Source organism: Hemiscyllium ocellatum, chromosome 5, assembly GCF_020745735.1.
Source record: "Hemiscyllium ocellatum isolate sHemOce1 chromosome 5, sHemOce1.pat.X.cur, whole genome shotgun sequence".
NCBI lineage: Eukaryota > Metazoa > Chordata > Chondrichthyes > Orectolobiformes > Hemiscylliidae > Hemiscyllium > Hemiscyllium ocellatum.
The window spans coordinates 130,205,446-130,213,635 of record NC_083405.1 but is presented as its reverse complement, the minus strand read 5'-3'; positions in this window follow the sequence as shown (position 1 = coordinate 130,213,635).

Below are 8,190 nucleotides of genomic sequence, written 5' to 3'. Positions count from 1 at the left end.
TAACTGGATGTTCGGATAACCGGATGTACGGATAACACCGGTTTAGCCAAGCATCGGGACTTGGCGAACTTGTTCGGATAATCCGAAAATTCGGATAATCGAATGCCGGATAATCGAGGTTCCTGTGTATACACAAAATCAGACGCATGATGTGACGGAAGGTGGGCCAGAATGGCTCATGTTCTCAGACTGGACCCTATGCTTTGTTACAAACAAGGAATTTGCCCAGGGAAGACCACTCTCAGGGAGAGTCATCCAGACTGGAAAGATCAGCTTGCCCTGTCTCCACCCTGCCTGACCCACTGTGATCTCCAGCATTCATTGTTTTCAATCAAGGGATTTGCCCAAGCTTTGATTTAATATATTATTGTCACATGTACCTAGGTACAGTGAAAGGTTTTGTTTTGTGTGCAATACAATCAGATCATACCATACAAAGATCACAGGGTGATTGAACAGCTGCAGGGAAGGCACACAAACAGTGAGATCAACATTCAGATCAAAATTGGAGAGGTCCATCAGAAATCTAATAACAGCGAGGAAGAAGCTGTTCTTGAATCTGTTGGTTTGTGTGTTTAAGCTTCTGTATCTTCTGCCCAATGGAAGAGGTTGGAGGTGATTATAACCAGGGTGGGAGGGGGTCTTTGATGATGCTGGCTGTTTTCCCCAGGCAGTGGGAAGTGTAGATGGAGCCAATGGATAGAAGGTTGGTTTATGTGAAATGTTTCACATTTCATAGACAAAGGGTAATGGAGATGAACCTTACCGCCCCATAGCAACACACTGACCAATCAGAGTTTATTTGACTGCTCTGAGTCGAAGCAGCTAACTTGGATTGGCTAACATTTCCTTCACCCCCAATATGGTCTGAACAGTCAGCACCCTCTCTTCATGCTGTATAAATTATCCTCTTTTAAGTTGGGTTTCATTATCAGCACCAAAAGGGCAACTAGGGACAGGCAATAAATTCTGGCCCAGCCTACGATGGCCATATTCCATGAATGAATAAAAAATACAAAGGAGTGCAAGCTTAAAGACTTGGACGTTGCCCCTCCTTTTCAGATCATTTAAGGACCTGATGACGAGCTGTACAGGACATTGAGAAAAATGAGGACTGCAGATGCTGGAGATTAGAATGGTGCTGGAAAAGCACAGCAGGTCAGGCAGCATCCGAGGAGCAGGAAAATCGATGTTTTGGGCAAAAGCCCTTCATCAGGAATGAAGCAGGGAGTTTCCAGGGTGGAGAGATATTGGTTAGGCCACCGTTAGAATATTGCATGCAATTCTAGTCTCCTTCCTATCGGAAAGATGTTGTGAAACTTGAGAAGGTGCAGAAAAGATTTACAAGGATATTGCCAGGGTTGGAGGATTTGAGCTACAGGGAGAGGCTGAACAGGCTGGGGCTGTTTTCCCTGGAGTGTCGGAGGCTGAGGGGTGACCTTATAGAGGTTTACAAAATCATGAGGGACATGGATAGAATAAATAGACAAAGTCATTCCCATGGGGTGGGGGAGTCCAGAACTAGAGGGCATAGGTTTATGGTGAGAGGGGAATGATATAAAAGAGACCTACGGGGCAACTGTTTCACACCGAGGGTGGTACGTGTATGGAATGAGCTGCCAGAGGAAGTGGTGGAGGCTGGTACAATTACAACATTTAAAAGGCATTTGGATGGGTATATGAATAGGAAGGGTTTGGAGGGATATGGGCCGGGTGCTGGCAGATGGGACTAGATTATATTAGGATATCTTGTTGGCATGGATGGGTTGGACTGAAGGGTCTGTTTCCGTGCTGTACATCTCTATGACTCTATGATTAAAGTTGACTCGTGTCAGATACTTGGAGCGGAGGTGAACTGTCTGATCCAACCACTGACTGTGTTCAAGGTGTAAGATATCAAGAATGATAGAACTGAGAGAAAGGGCTTAGAGTTCTCCTGGTGTAGTGGTAGTGTCCCTACCTCGAGCTTGGGAAAGGACACCGTGGTGTTACCTGCATTTTGATGAAGGGGGTCAACATACAAATCGCAGTGAGGTGGGGGTTGCTGAAGGTAGGGCAGGGGGTGGTAACCCCAAAAGCAGCATAAATCAAAACTCTTTTTTTTGCTCCTCTCTCTTTCCCACCTGCCATCGGGATGACACCTCCCCACATCCCATCTGCCCCTCGGAAACGTAAACAGTACCTTTCATTCCTCCTTCGGAGGTGACCACCCAGAACGGCACTTGGACAACAACCTGGGCCAGATGGCATATACCCAAAGAGAAAGTGAGGGCCGCCGATGCTGGAGATCAGAGTCAAAGAGTATGACGTTGGAAAAACATGGCAGGTCAGGCAGCATCCGTGGAGCAGGAGAATCGACGTTTCAAGCAGATGCCCTTTCTCAGGATGGATATAATCTTCGAAGGGGAAAGTGAGGACCGCAGATGCTGGAGATCAGAGCTGAAAACGTGTTGCTGGAAAAGCGCAGCAGGTCAGGCAGCATCCAAGGGAGGGAGGGAGGAAGAGAGCTTCTTCAAGGAAGGCATCCTTGCAAGAGGATCGCAGTAGGTTAAAATCTTCGAGGGGAAAATGAGGACTGCAGATGCTGGAGATCAGAGCTGAAAATGTGTTGCTGGAATCTACAAGGATTTCAGTGAGTCCCACTCTCACTGCACACCCCAGGTCATATCCTCTGCACAGAAGCCCTCCTCCCTACCTTTTATCTTAGCCTGCTGGACACACTTTCCTCATTCCTGAAGAAGGGCTTATGCCCGAAACGTCGAATCTCCTGTTCCTTGGATGCTGCCTGACCTGCTGCGCTTTTCCAGCAACACATTTTCAGCTCGGGATGGATATACCCAAGATTACTATGGGAAATGAGGGAAGAGATTGCTCTTGACGATGACCTTTGCGTCCTCACTATCCACTGGAATAGTGCCAGATGATTGGAGGGTGTCAAATGTCATTCCCTTGTTCAAGAAAGGGAGTAGGGATACTCATGGGAATTACAGGCCAGTCATTCTTACGTGGGGGGTGGTCAAATTATTGAAGAGGATTCTGAGAGACAGGATTTATGATTACTTGGAAAACCATAGTTTGATAAGAGATGGTCAGCATGGCTTGGTGAGGGGCAGGTCATGCCTCACAAGCCTGACTGAGTTCTTTGAGAATGTGACTAAACACATTGATGAAGGTAGAGCAGTGGATGTGGTGTATATGGATTTTAGCAAGGTGTTTGATAAGGTTCGCCATGGTAGGCTCATTCAGAAAGTTAGGAGGCATGGGATGCAGGGAAACCTGGCTGTCTGGATAGAGAACTGGCTGGCCCGTAGAAGACAGAGGGTGATAGCAGATGGAAAGTATTCAGCCTAAGGCTCGGTGACCAGTGTGTTCCGCAGGGATCAGCTCTGGGATCTCTGATCTTTGTGATTTTTATAAATGACTTGGATGAGGAAGTGGAAGAGTGGGTTTGTAAGTCTGCCGATGGCAATGAAGGTTAGTGGTATGGTGAATAATGTGGAGGGCTGTTGTAGGTTGCAATGGGACATTGACGGTATGCAGAGCTGGGCTGATAATTGGCAGATGGAGTTTAACCTGGAAAAGTGTGAAGTGATTCACTTTGGAAGGTCAAATTTAAATACAGAACACGGGGTTAAAGGCAGGATTCTTGGCAGTGTGGAGGATCACCAGGGACTCAGGTTTGATTCCAGCCTCGGGTGACTGTCTTTTTGGAGTTTGCACATCCTCCCCGTGTCTGTGTGGGTCCCCTCTGGGTGCTGTGGTTTCCTCCCACAGTCCAAAGATGTACAGGTCAGGTGAATTGGCCATGTTAAATTGCCCATAGTGTTAGGTGCATTAGTCAGAGGGAAATGGGTCTGTGTGGCTGACTTTGGAGGGTTGGTGTGGACTTGTTGGGCCAAAGGGCCTGTTTCCACATTGTAGGGAATCTAATCTAATCAAATCTTGGGTCCATGTCCATAGATCCCTCAAAGTTGCCACCCAGGTTGATAGGGTTGTTAAGAAGGCATACAGTGTGTTGGCTTTCAATAGCGGGGGATTGAGTTTAAGAGTCGTGAGGTTATACTGCAGCTCTATTGGGCCCTGGTTAGATCACACTTGGAAAACTGTGTTCAGTTCTGATTGTCTCAACATAGGAAGGATCTGGAAGCTTTAGCGAGGGTGCAGAGGAGATTTACAAAGATGCTGCCTGGACTGGAGGGCATGACTTATGAAGAAAAGTTGAGGGAGCTAGGGCTTTTCTCATTGGAACAAAGAAGGATGAGAGGTGACTTGAGGTAGGTGTACAAGATGATGGGAGATGGAAATGGAGTGGATAGACAGAGACTTTTTTCCCATGGTGGAAATGTCTATCATGAGGGGGCATAATTTTAAGGTGATTGGAGGAAGGTTTAGGGGAGATGTCAGAGGTAGGTTCTTTACTCCGAGAGTGGTGGGTGTGTGGAATTCATTGCCAGCAGTGGTAGCAGAGTCAGATACATTAGGGATATTTAAGCGACTCTCAGATAGGCACATGGAAGATAGTACAACGAAGGGTGTGTAGGTTAGTCTGATCTCAGAGTAGGATAAAAGGTCAGCACAACATCGAGGGCCGAAGGGCCTGTACTGTGCTGTATTGTTCTGTGTTCTAATCTGAAGCAATGAGAACATTTCCTTGCTTGTGTCCAGTAGCTGTGCCCCAGAGGCAGGTTTGAGGAGTTCCTGATTGGGAGGATGCTGAGTTGGTGAGGGGTTGACCATGGGAAATCCTGGGCCTGGAGGGACACCAAGATCTCACTGCGCAGTTGGGCTGGAGGAGGAGCAGGGGACTGAGTGCGAGGGAGGGGCTGAGCATTTAAAATCCACTCCACCCTCCCCTCCGACCTATCACCTTCACCCCCACTTCCATCTCCCTGTAGCACTCTCAGTGACCTTCCCCACCCAGCCCCAACCCCCCTCCCATTTATCTCACCACCCCCTCACCTTACAAGCTGCATTCCTGATGAAGGGCCCTCAAACTCACTTGATCCATCTCAAACTCCTGTTCCCCTTTCTTGACCTATCCATTTCTATCTCTGGTGACAGTCTCCAGACAGACGTTTACTGCAAACCCACAGACTCCCATAACTAACTGGACTACACCTCCTCCCACCCAGTATCGTGCAAGAACTCTATCCCATTCTCCCAATTCCTCCGCCTCCGCCGCATCTGCCCGGACAAGGAGACATTCCACTCCTGAGCATCCCAGATGTCCACCTATTTTGAACAACATGTTTTTCCTCCGTTTTCCAGATCGCTCTCCACCTCACCACTCCATTCCTCCTTCCACTGCTCTAAACCCCTCCACCCTTCCAGACACAATAAATACAGAGTCCCCCTTGACCTCACCTACCACCCCACCAGTCTCCGCATCCAACACATCATCCTTAAACAATTCCGCCAACTCCAATTAACCCCGTTACCCAGAATGTCATCCCCTCCTTACCCCTCTCTGCCTTCTGCAAGGACCACTCCCTTTGATAGTCCTTGGTTTGTGCCAGCCTACCCACCAAACCCCCAGAACCCCCCGGTACCTTCCCCTGCAACCAGAAAAGAAACAAAACCTGCCAGTACCCCACCCTCCTCACCTCCATCCAGGGCCCCAAAACAGTCCTTCCAGGTGAGACAGAGGTTCACCTGCCTCTCTTCCAACCTAGTTTACTGCATCAGATACTCTCGATGTGGTCTTCTCTGCATCAGGCAGACCAAACGTAAACTTAGGGAATAGTTCGCAGAGCATCACAGCCAACCAGACCTCCCAGTCACCGCCCATTTTAATTTCCCTTCCCACTCCCTTTCCAACATGACAATCCTTGGCCTCCTCCATTGCCACAATGAACCAAACCGCAAATCGGAGGAACGACACCTCATCTTCCACCTGGACAGCCTGCAGACCGGAGGACTCAACACTGAGTTCCCCAATTTCAAATACCCTCGGTTCCCATCCCCTGACTCCCTGCCCATCCCCTCCCCCTCCCTTCCACTCCTTCCTGCCACCAACTGGGTTCCATCCTCCCATTGACCAACCAGGCTGTACCCTCTACCTGTCGTCACCCATCCCCACTTCACCACCCTGCCCCCGCCACGCCCTTTATCTACAGCTCCCCCTGACACCCACCCCCAGTCCTGAAGAAGGGTTACACCTGAAACATCGACTTCTGCACCTCCTGATGCTGCCTGGCTTGCTGTGTTCTTCCAGCCTCCTGCCTGTCGAGACCAGGTAAGGATGGCAGTTCCCTTCCCTAAAGGACATGAGTGAACCAGATGGGTTTTTACACCAATCGCCAATAGTTGTCATGGTTACCCTCTCTGTGCCTAGCTTTCAAATTAATTGTATTTACAACCCACCAAGTACCTTGTTGGGATCTGAACCCATGTCCCCAGAGCATTCACTGGATGTAGTTGGTCACTCAGCCCAAGACATTGCGACCGATTGGGGAAACAGAGGATTGACATGACGGGGCAGAGCTATGATTGAAAGCCTATCCTGGGATAAGTATAAAGTGAAGGTTGTGTGGAGGGGGTGTCAGTCTCGGAGAGTTAGCAGGGAAGGGAGAGAGTCAGTGACGAGAGAGTAGAGACAGTAACAGGGACTGGAGATAATGACCGCAGCCTTCCCAGAATGTAATCAAAGGCCACTTCCGTTCTTCCCCTACCAGCCACTGAATAAACAGTCAATCCCAAACTTTGGAAAAACATTTTCGAGAGGAAGGGGTGAGTGAGATGATGGAGGGATGGAGCTGGGTGTTGTCAGTTCGCATGTATCTTCTGACGATGGGGCATGTGGATGGGAGATAAGGCAGGGTTAAGGATAGATGCTCACATACACTGGAGGGAAGAGGGCAGAACTGCAAATGTGTTGCTGGTCAAAGCACAGCAGGCCAGGCAGCATCTCAGGAATAGAGAATTCGACGTTTCGAGCATAAGCCCTTCATCAGGAATAAGAGAGAGAGAGCCAAGCAGGCTAAGATAAAAGGTAGGGAGGAGGGACTAGGGGGAGGGGCGATGGAGGTGGGATAGGTGGAAGGAGGTCAAGGTGAGGGTGATAGGCCGGAGTGGGGTGGGGGCGGAGAGGTCAGGAAGAAGATTGCAGGTTAGGAGGGCGGTGCTGAGTTGAGGGAACCGACTGAGACAAGGTGGGGGGAGGGGAAATGAGGAAACTGGAGAAATCTGAATTCATACCTTGTGGTTGGAGGGTTCCCAGGCGGAAGATGAGGCGCTCCTCCTCCAGCCGTCGTGTTGTTGTGTTCTGCCGGTGGAGGAGTCCAAGGACCTGCATGTCCTCGGTGGAGTGGGAGGGAGAGTTAAAGTGTTGAGCCACGGGGTGATTGGGTTGGTTGGTTCGGGTGGCCCGGAGGTGTTCTCTGAAGCGTTCCGCAAGTAAGCGGCCTGTCTCCCCAATATAGAGGAGGCCACATCGGGTGCAGCGGATGCAATAGATGATGTGTGTGGAGGTACAGGTGAACTTGTGGCGGATATGGAAGGATCCCTTGGGGCCTTGGAGGGAAGTGAGTGTGGAGGTGTGGGCGCAAGTTTTACATTTCCTGCGGTTTCAGGGGAAGGTGCGGGGGTGGAGGTTGGGTTGGTGGGGGGTGTGGATCTGACGAGGGAGTCACGAAGGGAGTGGTCCTTGCGGAACGCTGATAGGGGAGGGGAGGGAAATATATCCTTGGTGGTGGGGTCCGTTTGGAGGTGGCGGAAATGACGGCGGATGATACGTTGTATGCGGAGGTTGGTGGGGTGGTAGGTGAGAACCAGTGGGGTTCTGTCTTGGTGGCGGTTGGAGGAGCGGGGCTCAAGGGCGGAGGAGCGGGAAGTGGAGGAGATGCGGTGGAGGGCATCGTCGATCACGTCTGGGGGGAATCTGCGGTCCTTGAAGAAGGAGGCCATCTGGGCTGTGCGGTGTTGGAATTGGTCCTCCTGGGAGCAGATGCGGCGGAGACGAAGGAATTGGGAATATGGGATGGCGTTTTTACAGGGGGCAGGGTGGGAGGAGGTGTAGTCCAGGTAGCTGTGGGAGTCAGTCGGTTTATAATAGATGTCTGTGTTGAGTCGGTCGCCCGAGATAGAAATGGAAAGGTCTAGGAAGGGGAGGGAGGAGTCTGAGACAGTCCAGGCGAATTTCAGGTCGGGATGGAAGGTGTTAGTAAAGTTGATGAACTGTTCAACCTCCTC